General features: G+C 42.0%; 1 protein-coding gene and 1 long non-coding RNA gene across 2 annotated transcripts in view; both read right to left on the reverse strand.

Moving 5' to 3' along the window:
* The window catches only part of LOC139371219 (succinate--CoA ligase [GDP-forming] subunit beta, mitochondrial-like), a 126,544-nt gene that overhangs the window by 15,096 nt on the left and 87,494 nt on the right, over positions 1–23,954 (reverse strand). The window lies entirely within an intron of this gene.
* On the reverse strand, positions 7,338–11,454 carry LOC139369865 (uncharacterized). The gene is made up of 2 exons (XR_011627078.1): positions 11,156–11,454; positions 7,338–7,956 (listed from the first exon to the last, which is right to left on the reverse strand). It is a non-coding gene; the product is annotated as an uncharacterized lncRNA (long non-coding RNA).

The following is a 23,954-nucleotide window of genomic DNA, read 5'->3' on the forward strand; positions in this document are numbered from 1 at the left end:
CTGAGGACAAAAAACACATACAGTGCCTTGCGAAAGTATTCGGCCCCCTTGAACTTTGCGAACTTTTGCCACATTTCAGGCTTCAAACATAAAGATATAAAACTGTATTTTTTTGTGAAGAATCAACAACAAGTGGGACACAATCATGAAGTGGAACGACATTTATTGGATATTTCAAACTTTTTTAACAAATCAAAAACTGAAGAATTGGGCGTGAAAAATTATTCAGCCCCCTTAAGTTAATACTTTGTAGCGCCACCTTTTGCTGCGATTACAGTTGTAAGTCGCTTGGGGTATGTCTCTATCAGTTTTGCACATCGAGAGACTGACATTTTTTCCCATTCCTCCTTGCAAAACAGCTCGAGCTCAGTGAGGTTGGATGGAGAGCATTTGTGAACAGCAGTTTTCAGTTCTTTCCACAGATTCTCGATTGGATTCAGGTCTGGACTTTGACTTGGCCATTCTAACACCTGTATATGTTTATTTTTGAACCATTCCATTGTAGATTTTGCTTTATGTTTTGGATCATTGTCTTGTTGGAAGACAAATCTCCGTCCCAGTCTCAGGTCTTTTGCAGACTCCATCAGGTTTTCTTCCAGAATGGTCCTGTATTTGGCTCCATCCATCTTCCCATCAATTTTAACCATCTTCCCTGTCCCTGCTGAAGAAAAGCAGGCCCAAACCATGATGCTGCCACCACCATGTTTGACAGTGGGGATGGTGTGTTCAGCTGTGTTGAGCTGTGTTGCTTTTACGTCAAACATAACGTTTTGCATTGTTGCCAAAAAGTTCACTTTTGGTTTCATCTGACCAGAGCACCTTCTTCGACATGTTTGGTGTGTCTCCCAGGTGGCTTGTGGCAAACTTTAAACAACACTTTTTATGGATATCTTTAAGAAATGGCTTTCTTCTTGCCACTCTTCCATAAAGGCCAGATTGGACAGAGTCTCCCACCTCAGCTGTAGATCTCTGCAGTTCATCCAGAGTGATCATGGGCCTCTTGGCTGCATCTCTGATCAGTCTTCTCCTTGTATGAGCTGAATGTTTAGAGGGACGGCCAGGTCTTGGTAGATTTGCAGTGGTCTGATACTCCTTCCATTTCAATAATATCGCTTGCACAGTGCTCCTTGGGATGTTTAAAGCTTGGGAAATCTTTTTGTATCCAAATCCGGCTTTAAACTTCTCCACAACAGTATCTCGGACCTGCCTGGTGTGTTCCTTGTTCTTCATGATGCTCTCTGCGCTTTTAACGGACCTCTGAGACTATCACAGTGCAGGTGCATTTATACGGAGACTTGATTACACACAGGTGGATTGTATTTATCATCATTAGTCATTTAGGTCAACATTGGATCATTCAGAGATCCTCACTGAACTTCTGGAGAGAGTTTGCTGCACGCCCAATTTTTCAGTTTTTGATTTGTTAAAAAAGTTTGAAATATCCAATAAATGTCGTTCCACTTCATGATTGTGTTCCACTTGTTGTTGATTCTTCACAAAAAAATACAGGTTTATATCTTTATGTTTGAAGCCTGAAATGTGGAAAAAGGTCGCAAAGTTCAAGGGGGCCGAATACTTTCGCAAGGCACTGTACATGGTCAGTCATACAACACACGTGCACAGCATGGATATTAAATAGCATATGTACGTTTGTGTATAGCGCTACAAACAGGACACTTGGCCTGGACAATAAGGCTGTCCATTTGATTGTAGTTCTTCTTTGTATCCTCCTCCTGCCTTTCTCTTTTGGCACAATCTTATTAAATCTAAGGGCTATTTTCCTCTCTGCAAATCCATTCCCTCTGGTGTGCTACTCTTCAGAGGGCGAGAGAGACAGACAGAGATAGAGAGAGATAGAGATGCGGGGGTATACGTGTCGTGGTGCCGTGCAGGCCTGGATCCTATTGAAGGCTGGGATTGGGCCTGGCGAGGGGGATAAGAGGGAAATAATTATCCGGGCTGTTGAAGCATGACAGCTCCTCCTCGCCCAAAGTGAAAGAGATGAAGCATTATGTCAAGAAAGCCTGCTCACAAACACATCTTGACACCGCCATCTAAAGTTTCACTTCATTTTAAGAAACCCTTAGTGACTGACGGCTACCTTCGTGATCAATGGACGGGAGATGCTTCTCTACCGACACACAGGGAAAGATGGCTTTACTGAGTCTTTACTGCAAACATTGTCCCTCTTAGTAAAGCTTTAGATAAACAAATGTGTGCGCAAATGTCATTTGGAAGATATTTGTATGTGTGAAAGTATAGAAAATGTAGCTACAGTGGGGCAAAAAAGTATTTAGTCAGCCACCAATTGTGCAAATTCTCCCACTTAAAAAGATGAAAGAGGCCTGTAATTTTCATCATAGGTACACTTCAACTATGACAGACAAAACGAGAAAAAAAAATCAGAAAATCACATTGTAGGATTTTTAATTAATTGATTTGCAAATGATGGTGGAAAATAAGTATTTGGTCACCTACAAACAAACAAGATTTCTGGCTCTCACAGACCTGTAACTTCTTCTTTAAGAGGCTCCTCTGTCCTCCACTCATTACCTGTATTAATGGCACCTGCTTGAACTTGTTATCAGTATAAAAGACACCTGTCCACAACCTCAAACAGTCACACTCCAAACTCCACTATGTCCAAGACCAAAGAGCTGTCAAAGGACACCAGAAACAAAATTGTAGACCTGCACCAGGCTGGGAAGACTGAATCTGCAATAGGTAAGCAGCTTGGTTTGAAGAAATCAACTGTGGGAGCAATTATTAGGAAATGGAAGACATACAAGACCACTGATAATCTCCCTCGATCTGGGGCTCCACGCAAGATCTCACCCCGTGGGATCAAAATGATCACAAGACGGGTGAGCATAAATCCCAGAACCACACGTGGGGACCTAGTGAATGACCTGCAGAGAGCTGGGACCAAAGTAACAAAGCCTACCATCAGTAACACACTACGCCGCCAGGGACTCAAATCCTGCAGTGCCAGACGTGTCCCCCTGCTTAAGCCAGTACATGTCCAGGCCCGTCTGAAGTTTGCTAGAGAGCATTTGGATGATCCAGAAGAAGATTGGGAGAATGTCATATGGTCAGATGAAACCAAAATATAACTTTTTGGTAAAAACTCAACTCGTCATATTTGGAGGACAAAGAATGCTGAGTTGCATCCAAAGAACACCATACCTACTGTGAAGCATGGGGGTGTAAACATCATGCTTTGGGGCTGTTTTTCTGCAAAGGGACCAGGACGACTGATCCGTGTAAAGGAAAGAATGAATGGGGCCATGTATCGTGAGATTTTGAGTGAAAACCTCCTTCCATCAGCAAGGGCATTGAAGATGAATCGTGGCTGGGTCTTTCAGCATGACAATGATCCCAAACACACCGCCCGGGCAACGAAGGAGTGGCTTCGTAAGAAGCATTTCAAGGTCGTGGAGTGGCCTAGCCAGTCTCCAGATCTCAACCCCATAGAAAATCTTTGGAGGGAGTTGAAAGTCTGTTTTGCCTAGCAACAGCCCCAAAACATCACTGCTCTAGAGGAGATCTGCATGGAGGAATGGGCCAAAATACCAGCAACAGTGTGTGAAAACCTTGTTAAGACTTACAGAAAACGTTTGACCTCTGTCACTGCCAACAAAGGGTATATAACAAAGTATTGAGATAAACTTTTGTTATTGACCAAATACTTATTTTCCACCATAATTTGCAAATAAATTCATTCAAAATCCTACAATGTGATTTTCTGGATTTTTTTCTCATTTTGTCTGTCATAGTTGAAGTGTACCTATGATGAAAATTACAGGCCTCTCTCATCTTTTTAAGTGGGAGAACTTGCACAATTGGTGGCTGACTAAATACTTTTTTGCCCCACTGTATAAAAATAGCTGTAGAAGTAGTATGATTCTGTATCAAAGACCATTCTCTCGTTTCTTCCAAATCCATGTCCTTTTCCTGGAATACCCAAGTTATTTTCCTGGAATACTCAAGCACCAGGTAGGTAGGTGACTGTCCATATGTCATGACAAATCCAGAAACCATTCATTGCATTGGTCATCACTAGGTATCAAGAAATATGAATGTTAACACTTTGTTGAGCCCTGATATGACCTAACAGTGACATAGCACAAACCAACCCACTCTGAAAAACAATGTCCTATCCTATATAATACGTCCTTCTCCCTCTCCATCTCCTGACACATCCAGCTGTCCTGAAAAGCTCTCTATGCTGCGAGATCTGAAGATGGCCATGTCCTTCTGTTCCTCAGAACCTGTTGCCACGTGACTGACCAGCACACTCTCTCTACGCTGAAGAAAAAAACAATCAAGGCAGAAATGGGTTTGCAGCAAGCCAGGGGAGGCACAGGCGAAGGTGGAGATGCGGGGGATGGGGGGGGACAACAGTGTCCCTGTGAATTGATACTGGAGCCAGTCATTTCCGCCTCAAGGTCCATCTCTCTTGTGAGAGAGCGTGGGTGTTGTGAACTGTGACAGCTGGCTCTCGGTGAACCCATCTCCCAAGTCGTCCTATCACTCAGACACTTTTCAACACACTCGCCAATATGGCCAAGACAAAGCGGCTACCAAGACGCTAACCACAAATTTAAAAGACACCAAACCACTCATACACACAGACCCACACACACTCAAACTAGTTGAATAATGTTATAAAACCTAATGCATTCATATTTTTATTTCACTTGTTGAATCCTTCAGTCAATGAGTAATGTACATGGCACTAAACTACCAAGTGCTCTATCAGTTTACAGCGCACAGACAAGAGACAGTTTTCTGAAGGTCGTGGTAGGGGACAGACATCAAGGCGAAGTTAAATGTAAAGCACAGCGTTAACAATGGCATTTCATCTATTGACACAATAGGGTCTGTTTAATGTAGACAGCCTGATCTACAGAAGTGGAATAAATACTCCTGATGACATTGGATTGTCTCATTTAGTGTCTCATTAAGTTTCTTGTTAAGTCAGTGTTAGAAAAAACAAATAAACCAATTCCAATTTGTGCTCATGTCTGCAAGCTGCTGGCCTCCATGCTCACACACGTACTTCTGCACCCCATCCATCCCAACAACCCCAGCCTCTGATCAGAGCTTTCTCCCATCCCATTGCTGTTTCCCAGGTCACATCATTCATATTCTCTCTATGCTACCAGGCACCGAGTGCTCACAAGGAGCCCTGGGGGCCTCATCGAGTTTGGAACCCGACTTTGGAAAAGACTGAATTGCACTTTGTAGTGCACTTCACCTATCCCTTTTTTATGGAGATGGTGGCGTGCACTGTGTTGGATCGTGTCTTTGTTGTTGAGTTTGAAGTGACTATTAAAACACAGAGGCATATCTGATGGAGCCGTCGGCCTGTCGCACGACCCTGCACTCGGTCACGTCCCTCAGCGTTTGCCACCGATAGTTTTTTAATCAGATGGGAGGGCAGAAAAAAAATCCACAACAAGAAGGGCTCTAAAGCAAAAGTCCAATTTACCATCAGTAATCCAGGCTGGAGATTTAGTAATTTGACACTAGAATGGTTTCATGGGAAATCTATCTACTGTCAATACGTGGTCCTAAAGAGGGAGAATGCAAGCAATCTAGAGTGAAAGTGAAAAAAGGGCTCAAGTTTGCCAAGTATGAGAAGAGTAGTGAGACAGAGAATAGGTGGAAAACACATAGGAGGTCAAATCTTGACCGAAAAAAGGTCAGGTAAGAGGACAAGAGTGAGCGTGAGCAACAGGGGGACGAGATGACAGAAAGACAAGGCAATGAAATATGGGAGACTGGCAGCAGGCAGACGCCACAGGAGCGAGAGAAGGGAGCACAGAGACCAGCACTGGCAGGGGACATTGTCAGATGTCAGTCAGGGATGTAGAACTCATTTCCTGCTGCTCACCTCAGGATCTTGTGCATGTTCACACACACGATGTAGCTGCCATGGTGCTGTGATAAAGGCAGAGACTGTACAGCAGGCATATTATTCATCCCGAGGGCCGCATGTCACCGCTGACAGGCAGACATAAATATTCCTCAACCCTTTCAGCAAGGGTTAATGGCTGTCGATCAGTAAGGGATGGGAAGGGGCCAACAGAGATATGCAGGGCCACGTGTGCATACATACACACAGTATCGCTCCATTTAAAGCACTACTGTTTGAGGGTAGCGTGAGCGCTGTTAAGATTAGACTGGAAAGGGAGACACACAGACAGCCACACACACATCCAAACCCCTCAAACTATCAGACACATACACATAGTACACGCACAGACATTGTTAAATGTGAACAGTGATTACTATACACAATCCTCAGATATTTCTCCTTTCAATCATTGCAGAGCTCAGCCAGCAAAGTGGTGCTCTGCTCAACTCCGCTCCGAGCGAGAATTACTTTATTAAAATGAAGGAATGCATAATAGCAGGGAATGGTATACATAATCACCTCCGAGACCTAGCACAACAAACCAGCACTGAATATAACAGACCAACATTCCTACTTTCTTCATAATGCTACATGGCCAATCAAATTTTAATTTATTCTAATGTATTCACACAGAAGGTCAATTATCCAAATGATTCCAGTTCAGATTGCACCTGATCTTGGGAGACAATGAGCCATATAAATGGCAGCTGGGTTGTTTTGCAAGGCAAATCATCTCCAACTTATTTTTATCACTCTGCTTGCATAGACACACCACTTTTCTTTAGTGAAGTGCATTTGCTAATGGGTAAACAACTGGGCGTTTTAACCCACAGCACTGAAGCAGCCAGGCAGACAGACAGGCATGCATGCCTCAACCAAAGACAGTCATATCAGTGAGTGGACAAACAACAGGTATGGATATATTACCAACCTAACCTACAGACTGTTCAGGCATGCACCCACACAAATTAAATCATATAATTTACACCTCACAGTAACATTTACTTCAGGAGCTAACAACTGAACTAGCTACATTCTTTTGATATGCGCAAACATAGTCACAGGCTCATCGTAGCGGTGAAAGAATGCAACCACCAATTAAGAACGCACACTTGTTAACGATGCTTCAAGATGTCCACCATTGTTCCTGTACCCAAGAAAGCGAAGGTCACTTAATTAAATTACTATCGCCCCATTGCACTCACTTCTGTCGTCCACCTTAACCAACATCACCATTTTCTGAGTCAAGACCACTTTTTGAGTCAAAATGCAAGCCGAGATCTACCACTCAGCCTATTTGTGTTTATTACGGATGCCCATTAGCTGCTGCCAAGGAATCTAAAAAAACAGTTATTTGTTTAGATGGAGTAAAGGATATGATTTGTATAACTCTACAAAGTCCTCGAAAAAAATGTTTCCCTTACAATAAAAAAACATTACAGTGTAATCCATTTGAACAACTTTATTTGCAGATTCAATTAGTATTAGAGTTAGTAACTAATAAAGTAACTAATAAAGTCCAGATACAGCTTCTTTTGACAAAGTAGAAACTAAAATGAGGATAATATTATAACCAGCCAGGTGTGCAGGTGAAATCATTTGCTGTGTTCCTAAAGACAAGCACCAGTGCATGAACAATAGTAACGGCTTATTGCATTAAAAAAAATTGTGGAAATATATTCATGACAATATATAAAAAGTCATCCGTTGATTCTATCGGACGCTGTATTGTAATCCTTAGACCCAGGCCTTTACACATGAATCAATCGTGTCTTCTCTTTATGCTTCAGGTCCAAACAGCACACAGCTTCGGCTGCACTGCACACAGTTTTCAATGGGCCTTGAAGCTCACATGCCGGATCCATGATGAAATCTCTCCTGCTGATTGTCTTGTCAAGGCATTTCTTGTACAACACGTGTGCGTTAATAGCAGCCATGTCGAGCACGTTGTAGAATGCCGCAACAGGCCAGGGGCGAGTACCTCATTTTACAGAGTACAGTCCAGCCATCTGGCCAAGTGCATCCACACCAACCTATTGCATAAAATAGAATAGAAAAGGTTAGAATTATATATAATAATAATAGTGTAAATTCAATATAATAAAAGGGATAATACAGTGCATTCTGAAAGTATTGAGACCCCTTGACTGTTTCCACATCGTGTTACGTTACAGCCTTATTCAAAAATGGATGAAATAAAAATATGTCCTCAATCTACACACAATACCCCATAAAGACAAAGCAAGGTTTTTGTTGTATTTGTAATTTTGCAAACATATTAAATATGACAAAACAGAAATACCTTATGTAAATAAGTATCAAGGCCCTTTGCTATGAGACTCGAAATTGAGCTCAGGTGCATCCTGTTTCCATTGACCATCCTTGAGATGTTTATACAATTTGGAGTCCACCTGTGGTAAATTCAATTGATTGGACATGATTTGGAAAGGCACACACCTGTCTATATAAGGTCCCACATTTGACAGTACATGTCAGACCAAAAACCAAAGCTATGAGGTAGAAAGGAACTGTGCGTAGACCCCCGAGACAGGATTGTGTCGAGGCACAGATCTGGGAAAGGGTACCAAAAAATGCCTGGAGCATTGAAGGTCCAAGAACACAGTGGCCTCCATATTTCTTAAATGGAAGAAGTTTGGAACCACCAAGACTCTTCCTAGAGCAAACGTGGGAGAAGGGCCTTGGTCAGGGAGATGACCAAGAACCCGATGGTCACTCTGACAGAGCTCCAGAATTCCTCTGTGGGGATGTGAGAACCTTCCAGAAGGATAACCATCTCTGCAGCACTGCACAAATCAGGCCTTTATGGTAGAGTGGCCAGACGGAAGCCACTCCCTCAGTAAGGCACGACAGCCCACTTGGAGTTTCCAAAAGCCACCTAAAGGACTCTAAGACCAATGAAAAACAAGATTCTATGGTCTGATGAAACCAAGATTCAACTCTTTGGCCTGAATGCCAAGTGTCACGTCTGGAGGAAACCTGTCACCATCCCTCTGGTGAAGCATGGTGGTGGCAACATAATGCTGTTGGGATGTTTTTCAGCTGCAGTTACTGGGAGACTAGTCAGGATCGAGGGAAAGACGAATGGAGCAAAGCACTGAGAGATGCTTGATGAAAACCTATTCCAGAGCACTCAGGACCTCAAACTGGGGCGAAGGTTCACCTTCCAACAGGATAACGACCCTAAGCACACACTAAATACAATGCAGGAGTGGCTTCGGGGCAAGTCTCTGAATCTCCTTGAGTGTCCCAGCCAGAGCCCAGACGTGAACATAGAAAATAGCTGTGCAGCAACCCTCCCCATTCAATCTGACAGAGATTGAGAGGATCTGCAGAGAAGAATTGGAGAAACTCCCCAAATACAGGTGTGCCAAGCTTGAACTGTCATACCCAAGAAGACAAGGCTGTAATCACTGCCAAAGGTGCGTCAACAAAGTACTGAGTAAAGGGTCTGAATACTTACAGTACCAGTCACAATTTTGGACACCTACTCATTCAAGGGTTTTTCTTTATTTTTACTATTTTCTACATTGTAGAATAATAGTGAAGACATAAACTATGAAATAACACATATGGAATCATGTAGTAACCATAAAAGTGTTAAATCAAAATATGTAATATTTTAGATTCTTCAAAGGAGCCATCCGTTGCCTTGATGACAGCTTTGCACTCTCTTGGTATTCTCTCAACCAGCTTCACCTGGAAAACTTTTCCAACAGTCTTGAAGGAGTTCTGAGCACTTTTTTGGCTGCTTTTCTATCCCTCTGCGGTCCAACTCATCCCAAACCATCTCAATTGGGTTGAGGTTGGGTAATTGTGGAGGCCAGGTCATCTGATGCAGCACTCCATCACTCGCATTCTTGGTCAAATAGCCCTTACACAGCCTGGAGGCGTGTTAGGTCATTATCTTGTTGAAAAATAAATGATAGACCCTCTAAGCACAAACCAGATGGGATGGCGTAACGCTGCAGAATGCTGTGGTAGCCACACTGGTCAACTGTGCTTTGAATTCTAAATAAATCACAGACAGTGTCACCAGAAAAGCACCCCCACACCACGTCTTCCATGCTTCATGGTGGGAACTACACATGCAGAGATACTCCGTTCACCTACTCTGCATCTCACAAAGACACAGCAGCTGGAATCAAAAATCTCAAATTTGGACTCATCAGACCAAAGGACAGATTTCCACCAGTCTAATGTCCATTGCTCGTGTTTCTTGGCCCAAGCAAGTCTCTTCTTAATGGTGTCCTTTAGTAGTGGTTTCCTTACAGCAATTCGACCATGAAGGCCTGATTCACACAGTGTCTTCTGAACAGTTGATGTTGAGATGTGTCTGTTACTTGAACCCTGTGAAGCATTTATTTGGGCTGCAATTTCTGAGGCTGGTAACTCTAATGAACTTATCCTCTGCAGCAGAGGTAACTCTGGGTCTTCCTTTCCTGTGGCGGTTCTCATGAGAGCCAGTTTCATCATAGCGCTTGTTGGTTTTTGCGACTGCACTTGAAGAAACTTTCCATATTGACTGACCTTCATGTCTTAAAGTAATGATGGACTGTTGTTTCTCTTTCCTTATTTGAGCTGTTATTGCCATAATATGGACTTGGTCTTTTATCAAATAGGGCTATCTTCTGTATACCACCACTACCTTGTCACAACACAACTGATTGGCTCAAACGCATTAAGAAGGAAATAAATTGAAATGCATTCCTGGTGACTACCTCATGAAGCTGGTTATATAGAATGCCAAGAGTGTGCAAAGCTGTCATCAAGGCAAAGGGTGGCTACTTTGAAGAATCTCAAATATATTTTGATTTGTTGAACACTTTTTTGGTTACTACATGATTCCATGTGTTATTTCATAGTTTATGTCTTCACTATTATTCTACAATGTAGAAAATAGTAAAAATAAAGGAATACCCTGTAATGAGTACCGGTAGGTGTCCAAACTTTTGACTGGTTCTATATGTAAATGTGATGTTTATTTTAAAAAATGTTAATACATTTGCAAAAATGTAAAAAAACAACAACTGTTTTTGCTTTGTCATTATCAGGTATCTTGATGAGGAAAAAAACACATTTTAAATCAATATTAGAATAAGGCTGTAACGTAACAAAACGTGGAAAAGTCAAGGGGTCTGAATACTTTCCCAATGCACGGTATTTGGTGATTGGCAGATGGAAAGGTTATTTGTATATGGCAGAGATCTATACCTTTGTGCAATTGTAGTCTGTTACCATCTCTGATTTCTTCTTCTGGTCACTGCCGATGGCAACAGTTGGATGCATGGTGCTGAGGATGCAAACACTTATTTATTTTCCATCTGTACACCGTGTGTATGTTGTTTTGTGCAGAGGGGGATAGCTCCGGCCTTTGTTTGTTCCCTGTTCCGAGCAGGCTAATCTACTTTGCAATCAACTTGTCTGCCAGGGAAATTCATGTGAAGAAATTGTCTATGGTCACATGGCTGCCTTTGCCCATGTAAGGCGCCACGAGTCCAAATCCACAGTCTCAGACAGTCATTCACCCCATGGCCTGGTTTTGTCTTTCACCAGAAATGGAAAGCCATTGAGCAAGTACTTGGTGGCCAACCAAAACTGAAGTCACATGCACCATTACCAGTTTCTATCTGGTTTATATCACCTATTCATCCATTGACGACAGAATAAAATATTTAAATTTTATTATGAGTTGTCATAGAAACGGCAGAATATGCTCTTTCAGATACTATATAGAAATCAAAATGTTTTACCTCCATGTGTACATGTGAAGGAAGAATTGATAAAGCAATGCTCCTTTTCCTGAATCTGTCAATAAGATGCGCCCATCTCTTCATGTACAATTTGACAACTGATAGACCTACTATTGTCACTCACCAGATTATTGTCAATTTAATCTTGTCTGTAGGTTAACTCTTATTATGTGTGAAATTAGTTTCGGTGTAGTTTAGGTGTAGCTTAGGTGTAGTTTCAGTATAGTTTAGGTGTAGTTTCCAGTATAGTTTAGGTGTAGTTTATGTGTAGTTCGGGTGTAGTTTTAGTATAGTTTAGGTGTAGTTTAGGTGTAGTTTCGATTGTCCAGCAGGCCGCCTGGCATCGTTTGTTTCCTGCTCATCAACTTCAAAAGGGTGACGGATATATTTTGCACTATTCTAAAGGCCTACTGCATAATTTCCCTTATAATAAATTACATGAGTAATAGTGTTACAGTAAATAAAACAGTCCTGTAAACTGCTTCTTTTTTACAAAGTAAAACATAAAAGAGAATGTTATCAACTTGCAAGGCATATGCAGTCAAATTATTAACATGAGCACTATCCGTGATAAATAATCATAAGACAAACATCATTATCACATTATTGTTGTTCTAAATTAAATCAACCTCATCATTCAGTTAGGCCTAATTTAAATTTGATTGTGAAGTAACTTGCACAATTATCGCCCATTCCATCCATTTGTCATTCATTCAGTGGGCTGGGATCCTTTTCTTCGCTGGATAGAGTCAAGAATATGTTTTGCATGCTTTCCTTTCCCTCGCAATAAAATTGATTGATAATAAGATTATAGTAAATAAAACTGTCCCATAAGAGCTTCTTTTAAAAAAGTAAAATGTAAAAGAGAATGGTATCAACCCCCAAGGCACAAGTCACATTTTTGCTGCTGATAAATATGCATAACAAACTCACCATTACACTACTGTCTTTCTAAATGAAATCAACCTCTTCTTCCTCCCTATTATTCAGTTAGGCCTCATTTAAATTCATTTGTGAAGTAAGGTGCACAATTATCACCAATCCATCCATTTGTCATTCATTCAGCGACGAGAGAGAGAGAGATGCATTAGTGCCTGGCTGGGTACCAACATCCTACAGCACATTGACATGGCGAGTTAAGTTGGGAATAGGTGTGAGAAAAACTGGTAAAAAGGCCCTGAATACTTTTCGGTTTGTGATTTTAAAAAACTCTGACAAATAAATAGTGTAAAATACAAACATTTAAGAAAGGTCAAGGGAGGAGCAGGACATTGCTTTTTTGGGGGGCTGGTTTTTGTACTTACAAAATCAAACATCAGTGACCGTTGGACTCTGGCAGTTCTAGCGTTAATAGTGCTGAAAATCTGTTGTCAATTTGTTTACTGTAGCATTGTATCTGGTCAAACACCATTTTTCCCAAAAGTTTACTTAAGGTTAGTAACAGGCTGATTGGTCAGCTATTTGAGCCAGTAAAGAAAGGGTGCTTTACTATTCTTGAGTAGCAGAATGACTTTTGCTTCCCTCCAGGCCTGAGGGCACACACTTTCTTGTAGACGTAGATTGAAGATGTGGCAAATAGGAGTGGCAATATCGTCCGCTATTATCCTCAGTAATTTCCCATCCAAGTTGTCAGACCCAGGTGGCTTGTCATTTTTGATAGACAATATATATTAAATTTTTTACACTGCTTTTCTTTCATAATTTGGTGAGTTTAACTTGGATGTTTAGGGTCAGCATTTGTTTCTGCCATGTCATGCCTAAGTTTGCTAATCTTGCCAATGACAAAATCATTAAAGTAGTTGGCAATATCAGTGGGTTTTGTGATGAATAAGACATGATTCAATGAATGATGGAGCTTAGTTTGCCTTTTTTGCCAAAATGTCATTTAAGGTTTTCCAAAGCTTTTTACTATCATTCGTTATATCATTTATCTTTGTTTAATAGTATAGTTTCTTATTTTTATTCAGTTTAGTCGCATGATTTTTCAATTTGCAGTACGTTTGCCAATCACAGCCAGACTTAATTGCCATTAATTTAGCCTCATCCCTCTTACTATGCAACATTAACCATTAACCAAACAGTTCTTTAGCAATGATGTTTGTACAGTATATGCCCAAAACATTGTCACTGCATATTGGCTATGCTTCAATTGTTCTTTTCAGACTATTTTGAATTACATTTCAACATTTTAGGTATATGATCACACTGGTAATAGATCATTTGTTGTGTTACTTGTGAGGCACAGCTGACTGAGCATAATAACTTGTTATTTTTTTTACTGGACTGATGGCTTGCATCTGATGGTCCGTCTGATGGGAAGGAGGGAGGGAGCAGTGGTGAGAATCGCCGTCCCTCCTCTCTCTCTGCTGAGAAAAGGGGACAGTCTTCCAGCTGATGGCGAAACTTAAGTCACACTGCATTATTTCTGCCTCATGCGCCCATTGATGGTGTTATTCCTATGACCAGAGAAATTGAAATATTCCTCGATATTAAAAAAGACAAGCAGCTAATAAAAACAACGCAAGCTTAAAGAAACACTTTTCTATACTCATTCATTACAGCTGCAGTGCTGGTTGTAGCACGAGTGGAAATAGGGAGAATGCACATTTTAAACAACTTCAACATGCACTTCCTCATAAAAACAGCAGCTCTTTGCTGTACTCGTTGAGTCTCTAGTCATGGTTAAAAAAAAATGGAGATCTTACACTAATCAACTTTGCTGTGTGTTCGAGGCTTCTTGTTACTGTCTATGGCGCTAGAAACTGTGCAGACAGTGATCTGAGCTATCAGATTGGCCAGTGGTAGGCCTATAAGTGCACTTAATTTGCTCTGGTAGGCGGAGTTCTACATGAAATAGTTCAAAATGGAAACACTGACTTCCCAGCGCCGGGGCTGCTTAAATCAAGTGCACCTATAGCCAACAGCACGGAAAAAATCAAACAAATTGGAATGCAAGGCTTTATTGTAACTTTTTATTATTATTATTTACTAGGAATGCCTTGGTAACCACAGCCCTAGACCCACTACAATTTGAATACCACCCCAACTGATCTACAGCCGACGCAATTGCATACAAGGTAATGTGGAGAGGGAATGCATTTCTTTACATTGACCATCAGGGTATACCCTTTTCCATGCACACTAAATGTTAGCATTTTTGGTGACTTGACATACATTGCATACTGTATGAATATGACCATAACATATGATTTATGGCCTTTATGGGGGAAGGGGTGGGGATCCTTATTATTATTGCCAGCCATAAGACTTTAGTTCAATTTCCCCAAATTATTAATTTCTGACCCCCCAAACTTGCCGGGCCCTATATAGGGCCCAAAACAGGGTAGAAGCGACCCATAAATACCCAAGGGAAGGTATTTCTACTCAATGAGAGAGCAGAGTGAGAGAAAGTGCCAGGAGAAACTGAGTAAATCCCTTCTCTGGTGGTGTTTAGCAAGAAAGGCAATTTAGAGGCAATGAAATAACGTGGTAGAGCATTAATCCTGATAGTGCCATATCAAAATACCTCCCCAGTATATAGCACCCACTGCCTCCTCTGCTCTAAACAGAAAGGCTTTTCAGACACACTCATCTGTTATTAATCTGAGTGAATGACTGAACCACTGCAGTTATTGAATAGCAATGACTACTTTCCGCTGTGACTCGGCTCTGGCTAAATGAGTCATTTAGAAACTGATAGAATACACATATTGCAAACCCCGTCTCTCCTCCGCTTGTTCAGTCCTGACAGGTCTGGGGCGTGGGATGCCGAACTGCCAGAAAACCAGAAACTAGGGCGAAACAGATGGGTGCTATCAAGATTTAATTTCCAAAAAGACACGGATACATACACTGATTGAGCGTGTTAGTGCACTTTTCCCAGCCCTCTCTGTGGCATTTGGAAGCCCTTGTATAATGTCTTCGCCTGTACGTGCCACCAAAACCCGACCAAAGACCAGATTTGACTTATGCAGATGAAGGGAATCGTTTCTAAGTCCCCCTGCATGCAATCTTTCAGTGAGATGACCAGTTGGTCCTAGGCAGACATTAAGCCCTGCAGGTTTTGAAGCTGCCCGTGGAATTCTACAGAATATCAATTAGCCATTATAGGTTCTCTCAGGTATTAGAGCGATCAGAGGAGCTGATAAATGATCAGGGGAGGGATGGGGGAGGGGTGGAGGAAAGAAGCCCTCAGTCATTGAGATATGGCCTCGGCTGCAGCCTGGTTCTCTGGTAGGTAAGGGCCACAACCTGCCCCGGGTAAAGCCCAGAGGAGAGACAACCTGCCCAGGGTAAAGCCCAGAGGAGAGACCACCTGCCCAGGGTAAAGCCCAGAGGAGAGACAACCTGCCCAGGGTAAAGCCCAGAGGAGAGACCACCTGCCCAGGGTAAAGCCCAGAGGAGAGACAACCTGCCCAGGGTAAAGCCCAGAGGAGAGACAACCTGCCCCGGGTAAAGCCTAGAGAAAAGACAACCTGCCCAGGGTATTTATTTTATTTCACCTTTATTTAACTAGGCAAGTCAGTTAAAAACAAATTCTTATTTACAATGACAGCCTACCAAAAGGCAAAAGGCCTACTGCGGGGACAGGGGCTGGGATTAAAAATAAAATACAAATTTAGGACAAAAACACACATCACGAGAAGAGACAACACAACACTACATAAAGGGTAAGGGGTAAAGCCCAGATGAGAGAGGAGGGCCTCATCTGGAGTCTGGCTCCCTGGCAATTGGTCAGTACAGAAGCAATCAGGGGATTTACAGTATGAGGAAGGTGTACCAATATTATGCCCTTTGCTCTACTGGGTCAGTCCAGCAGGGGCCAGCCTAATGAAGAGCTCATCATTAGCCCTAACAGACTAGCCAGGGTACAGTCAATGGAGTGGTGGGAACGGCTCAATTTACTTATCTCAGAATAGCAAGAGCATTATCCCGATAACAGCTACTGGTGGTACTGGCCGGTCTATGCTTTTTCTTCCCCCCAGTCCATTCCCCAAAATCCCTCCCAACTGTTTCAGTTCCCTCCCACTCCTACTGAGCCAGTAGCAGTCACAGCTGATGGTGGCAGTGATTGCTCTGCTCTCTAACTCACTTCTCCCCCATTCCCTCCAATGTGCCTTTCCAGTTCCACTAGAATAAACACCAACCACCCACCCCCCCACCATACCACTCTATCAACTCTCTCCCTCCCTCCCTCCCAGAGCACTCCCTGGATGGCTAGGACAGGACTGGGGAGTGGACGAGTGGGGGGAGTTACTGAATAGAAGCCTGCTACCCAAAGATGAGCTTCAGTGATTACAACCAGAGACAGTTTTCTAATTATTCTGTCAAACATCAATCCTGTGGCTGATGCAGGTCATCCTGGCGGCTGATGGACAATGTAATCACTGCTGGGCTTTAAAATGGTGAAACTTCCACTCACCCTCTCTCCTTTTCCCACTCTCTCTCGTTCCCTCTCTCCTGCTGCCTGGCAGACAGGGCTATGACAGCAGGTCTGAGAAATGGGAAATGTGAAAGGGCTCTATAAACTGATACAGTCAGTGTCCTGGCAGGGCTGGAGTGGTGAAGGAAGTGAACCAAACACTGCCTCTGAAATATGCATCCTTCACAGGGGGAGGCTGTGTTGAAAAGGAGGGAGGTAGAGGGAAACAATAAATACATCTTGCTCAATTAAGCTTTAAGAAAGATGAATATGTTAATTATACGTAAGTGCTTAACAGTATACCAGATCGCTTATATACTGTACATTGTAGGTTCAATCCAGGTCAAACTAGTGTAGGCTTAACTATAAATCAAGTGGTCACTAAAGGGCATATAGAGAGTGTATTGAACATACAAATCCTTTTTCGAATCAATGGTTTATTGGCCTAGTTGAATCTCCTGTGCTGCAGATTGTTCTAGAAGGATAGAACAGCATTGTGAGGGATGGTAGAGGCCAGCCCTCTCCTGTCCATTGTCGTACCAACTGTGACCATTAAAACCTACCCTAACCAGAAACCGTGGATGGATGGCAGCATTCGCGTAAGACTGAAGGTGCGATCCACTGCATTTAACCATGGAAAGAGGTCTGGAAATATGGCTGTATATAAACAGTGTAGTTATTCCCTCCGCAAGGCAATCAAAACAAGTGAAATGCCGGTACAGGGACAAGGTGGAGCCGCAATTCAACGGCTCAGACACGAGATGTATGTGACAGGATCTACAGGAAATCACAGACTACAAAAACAAAAACAGCCACATCACGGATACCGACGTCACGCTTCCACACAAACTACCTTCTTTAACCGCGTTGAGGATAATACAGTGCCACTGTTTCGGCTCGCTAACAAAGCCCCCCCCCCCCTCTCCTTCTCAGTGGCTGACGTGAGTAAAACCCTCGCAAGGCTGCTGGCCCAGACGTCATCCCTAGCCGTGTCCTCAGAGCATGCGCAAACCAGCTGGCTGATGTGTTCACAGACATATTTAAATCGCTCTCTATCCCAGTCTGTTGTCCTCACATGCTTCAAGGTGGCTACCATTGTTCCTGTACCCAAGATGGCAAAGATAACTGAACTAAATGACTACCACCCCATAGCACTCACTTCTGTCAACATGACGTGCTTTGAGAGGCTAATCAAGGATCATATCACCTCCACCTTTATTTCACCTTTATTTAACCAGGTAAGCTAGTTGAGAACAAGTTCTCATTTACTAGAAGCAATGTGACAAACAACAACACAGAGTTACACATGGAGTAAACAAGCGTACAGTCAATAACAAAACAGAAAAAAATAAAGTCTATATACAGTGTGTGCAAAGGCAATAAATAGGCCATAGTAGCGAAGTAATTACAATTTAGCAAATTAACACTGGAGAGATAAATGAGCAGATGATGATGTGCAAGTAGAGATACTGGTGTGCAAAAAGAGAAGAAAAGTTTAAAAAACAATATGGGGATGAGGTAGGTAGATTGGGTGGGCCATTTACAGATGGACTATGTACAGCTGCAGCGATCGGTTAGCTGCTCAGAAAGTTGATGTTTAAAGTTAGTGAGGGAAATAAGTCTCTAATTTCAGAGATTTTTGCAATTCGTTCCAGTCACTAGCAGCAGAGAACTGAAAGGAAAGGCAGCCAAAGGAGGTGTTGGCTTTGGGGATGACCAGTGGGATATACCTGCTGGGGTGCATGCTACGGGTGGGTGTTGTTATCGGACCAGTGAGCTGAGATAAGGTGGAGCTTTACCTAGCATAGACTTATAGATGACCTGGAGCCAGTGGGTCTGCTGACGAATATGTAGCGAGAGCCAGCCGACGAGATCATACAGGTCGCAGTGGTGGGTGGTATAAGGGGCTTTGGTAACAAAACAAATGGCACTGTGATAGACTGCATCCAGTTTGCTGAGTAGAGTATTGGAAGCTATTTTGTAGATGACATTGCCAAAATCGAGGATTGGTAGGATAGTCAGTTTTACAAGGGTAAGTTTGGCGGTGTGACTGAAGGAGGCTTTGTTGCGAAATAGAAAGCCGATTCTAGATTTGATTTTTGATTGGTGATGTTTAATATGAGTCTGGAAGGAGAGTTTACAGTCTAGCCAGACACCTAGGCATTTGTAGTTGGAGGCCACATATTTTAGGTCAGAACCGTACAGGGTAGTGATGCTAGTTTGGCGGGTGCGGGTAGCGATCGGTTGAAGAGCTTGCAATTGGTTTTACTAGCAGTTAGAGGCCATGGAAGGAGTGTTGTATGGCATTGAAGCTCGTTTGGAGGTGAGTTAACAGTGTCCAAAGAAGGGCCAGATGTATACAGAATGGTATTGTCTACGTAGAGTTGCAGCAAGAGCGACATTATTGATATATACAGAGAAAAGAGTCGGACCAAGAATTGAACCCTGTGGTACCTCCATAGAGACTGCCAGAGGTCTGGACAACAGGCCCTCCGATTTGACACACTGAACTCTGTCTGCAAAATAATTGATGAACCAGGTGAGGCAGTCATTTGAGAAACCAAGGCTGTTGAGTCTGCCGATAAGAATATGGTGATTGACAGTCGAAAGCCTTGGCCAAGTCGATGAAGACGGCTGCACAGTACTGTATTTTATCAATGGCGGTTATGATATCGTTTAGTACCTTGAGCGTGGCTGACGTGCACACGTGACCAGCTCGGAAACCAGATTGCAAGGCGGGGAAGGTACGGTGGGATTCGAAATGGTCAGTGACCTGTTTATTAACATGGCTTTCGAAGACTTTAGAGAGCAGCAGGGCAAGATGGATATAGGTCTATAACAGTTTGGGTCGAGAGTGTCACCCCCTTCGAAGAGGGGGATGACCGCAGCAGCTTTCCAATCTTTAGGGATCTCGGACGAGACGAAAGAGAGGTTGAACAGACTGATAATAGGGGTTGCAAAAATGGTGGTGGACAGTTTTATAAAGAGAGCGTCCAGATTGTCTAGCCCAGCTGATTTGAAGGAGAAGCTGGGTAGACTCGGGCAAGTAGCTGGGAGGAGGTGCTCTTGTTCCACATGGACTTTACAGTGTCCCAAAAAGTTTTGGAGTTAGCTAGCCTTTGCTTTCCTGATTTCCCTGAACAGTTGCATATCGCGGGGACTATTCGATGCTATTGCAGTCCGCCAAAGAATGTTTTTGTGCTGGTCGAGGGCAGTCAGGTCTGGAGTGAACAAAGGGCTATATCTGTTCTTAGTTCTACATTTTTTGAAAGGGGCATGCTTATTTAAGATGGCGAGGAAATGACTTTTAAAGAACGACCAGGCATCCTCGTCGACTGACGGGATGAGGTCAATATCCTTCCAGGATACCCGGGCCAGGTCGATTAGAAAGGCCTGCTCACAGAAGTGTTTTAGGGAGCGTTTAACACCCTAGACCCACTTCAGTTTGCATACCGCCCCAACAGGTCCACAGATGACGCAATCGCCATCACACTGCCCTATCCCATCTGGACAAAAATAATATATATAAGAATGCTGTTCATTGACTACAGCTCAGCATTCAACACCATAGCACCCTCCAAGCTCATTATCAAGCTGGAGGCTCTGGGTCTCAACTAGAGGTCGACCAATCATGATTTTTCAACGCAAATACCAATTATTGGAGGACCAAAAAAAGCAGATACCGATTAATCGGACGTTTTTTATATATATACATTTATAATAATGACAATTACAACAATACTGAATGATCACTTTTATTTTAACTTAATATAATACATCAATAATATCAATTTAGTCTCAAATAAAAAATGAAACATGTTCAATTTGGTTTAAATAATGCAAAAACAAAGTGTTGGAGAAGAAAGTAAAAGTGCAATATTTGCCATGTAAAAAAGCAAAAGTTCAAGTTCCTTGCTCAGAACATATGAAAGCTGGTGGTTCCTTCAAACATGAGTCTTCAATATTCCCAGGTAAGTTGTTTTAGGTTGTAGTTATTATAGGAATTGTAGGGCTATTTCTCTCTATACCATTTGTATTTCATATACCTTTGACTATTGGATGTTCTTATAGGCACTATAGTATTGCCAGCCTAATCTCGGGAGTTGATAGACTTGAAGACAAACAGCGCAATGCTTGAAGCACAGCGAAGAGCTGCTGGCAAATGCAGGAAAGTGCTGTTTGAATGAATGCTTACGAGCCTGCTGCTGCCTACTACCGCTCAGTCAGACTGCTCTATCAAATATCAAATCATAGACTTAATTATTATATAATTACTCAGAAATACGAGCCTTAGTTCATTAATATGGTCAAATCCGGAAACTGTCATTTCGAAAACAAAACGTTTATTCTTTCAGTGAAATATGGAACCATTCCGTATTTTATCTATGGGGTGGCATTGCTAATAATAATAATAATAATAATAATAATATTGCTGTTACATTGCACAACCTTCAATGTTATGTCATAATTATGTACAATTATGGCAAATTAATTTACGGTCTTTGTTAGGAAGAAATGGTTTTCGCACAGTTCGCAACAAGCCAGGCAGCCCAAACTGCTGCATATACCCTGCATATACCCTGCTTGCAGAAAACGCAAGACAAGTGACACAATTTCCCTAATTAAAATAAATTCATGTTAGCAGGCAATATGAACTAAATATGCAGCTAAAACAATTTAAAAGGCAATGCTACCAAATACTAATTGAGTGTATGTAAACTTCGGACCCACTGGGAATGTGATGAAAGAAAGAAAAGTTGAAATAAATTATTCTCTCTACTATTATTCTGACATTTAACATTCTTAAAATAAAGTGGTGATCCTAACTGACCTAAGACAGGGAATTTTACTAGGATTAAATGTCAGGAATTGTGAAAAACTGAGTTTAAATGTATTTGGCTAAGGTGTACGTAAACTTCCGACTTCAACTGTGTACACTCTATTTTATATAATCTACTGCACCTTGCCTATGCTGCTCGGCCATCGCTCATCCATATATTTATATGTACATATTTTCAGTCACCCCTTTAGATTTGTGTGTATCAGGTAGTTGGTGGGGAATTGTTAGATTACTTGTTAGATGTGTGTAGTAGGTAGTTGATGGGAATTGTTAGATATTACTTGTTGGATATTACTGCACTGTTGGAACTAGAAGCACAAGCATTTCGCTACACGCAAATTAACATCTACTAACCATGTGTATGTGACCAATAACATGTGATTTGTGCTCTGACAACAGCAGATGCTCCAGGAAACACAGGAGGATATGAATACATGTTAGAGCTGGGACAACAAACTGAAAATGATCGACCCAGACCATATTAATGACTTATTGCACGCATTTTGCTGACATCATTCTTTACAATAACTAGCCCATACTAGAGAAATTAAGTTTAAAATGAAATAAGTTTGCTAATATGGTGATTGTTAATGGGACAATTGATGGCTGCAACCATCAAACTAGTAGTAGTAGTTTAAAGGACATTATAACAAAAACAACTGTGGTGCATTGTTAAACGTGTCATTCTATTCATCCTTTACCGCATAAATACAGGCTATTTATCGTGAAATGGATTTGTCCATATCGCACAGCTCTAGTACATGTAGCACAGCTTCCTCTTCAATGTTGAGGATGAAGCCGAAACCGCACAGAGATGCGCCATCAACCGCATCAAAACTTGTGCGAGAGTAGAGCATCAATGCACATTCACTGCATAACGTATATGCCAACTTAATCGTCATGATAATCCATAATAAACAGTTGCATATGTTATGTTCGCTACGTAGCCCTTGTCAGTTATTGTTGTGTTTGTTATGACTCAATGTACCTGCCTCCTGTTCGCTCATGAACGTGGGGAGAGTTGTAGCTAATATATCCTAGCAGTTTATAAAGAATTTAGCAAGTCTCGTTATTTCTACAGAACAGTATTCCCTCTTGAACGGAGCTCCTCGAGTGTCCCATCTGTAGCCTGCCTAGGCTATATGCCTGTATTTGAAATCAACAAAGGTAGGCTTAAAGTTATTGTTTTAAAATATGTATTGTTGGCACTTGCTGCTAAACTTAACACTAAATACGCACCTTTTAATTATACATGTCACAATTCCAGATATAACAATGCACAAACAGGCAATTTATCCGCTCACTTTAACAGCATTGCTTTGCGTAGAAGCGAGAAAAATAGACTTGCTTTCTAATTTGAAGCACATGACGGCATTGGTACTCGCAGCCCGTTTGCTTTCTCTCATTCACTAAGGTGCATTCTAAATCCAGCATGTACCCGCTCATTCACACCCATAAAAACACTAGTGATTAGGGCTTAAGGCACCTGCAACTGGAGAGACACAGCCATGTCAGCTCTACCACAGCTGTTGGGATAAATCTGAAGGAGACGCTGCTGTATCAACTTGTCTGGTAACAGTCAGGTTACACTTAAAGTAGGACATGAAAGCTAGCAGTGTCAGGACTGGTAGCAGTGCTGTGACTGTATTAATAGTAGTGTAGTGCAGTAAAATAGTTGTGTCTCTCAGACACACACCTCTAGACAAATGTCAACAAGAAACTACAGACTAACTACTGTGTGGTAATAGTTACTATGATAAATCTAAGGTTCATATTCAAGTTTCACAAGCACATTGGATAAATTCTCCCTTACGACATTTCTATTTTTAATGCAATTCTCCCTATACTGCACTTGTTCAGACTGTGATAAAGCAGCGCTCCTGACAGGGGTAACACGAGACGTATGATTTCACCAGCAATATGATGAGAAAAACATTTCATGTGGGCCTCATCATCTTTCCATTACTGCAGTAAAGAGGTGTACGGATCAGACAAGAG

This window comes from Oncorhynchus clarkii, chromosome 17 (genome assembly GCF_045791955.1).
Source record: "Oncorhynchus clarkii lewisi isolate Uvic-CL-2024 chromosome 17, UVic_Ocla_1.0, whole genome shotgun sequence".
NCBI classification, from domain to species: domain Eukaryota; kingdom Metazoa; phylum Chordata; class Actinopteri; order Salmoniformes; family Salmonidae; genus Oncorhynchus; species Oncorhynchus clarkii.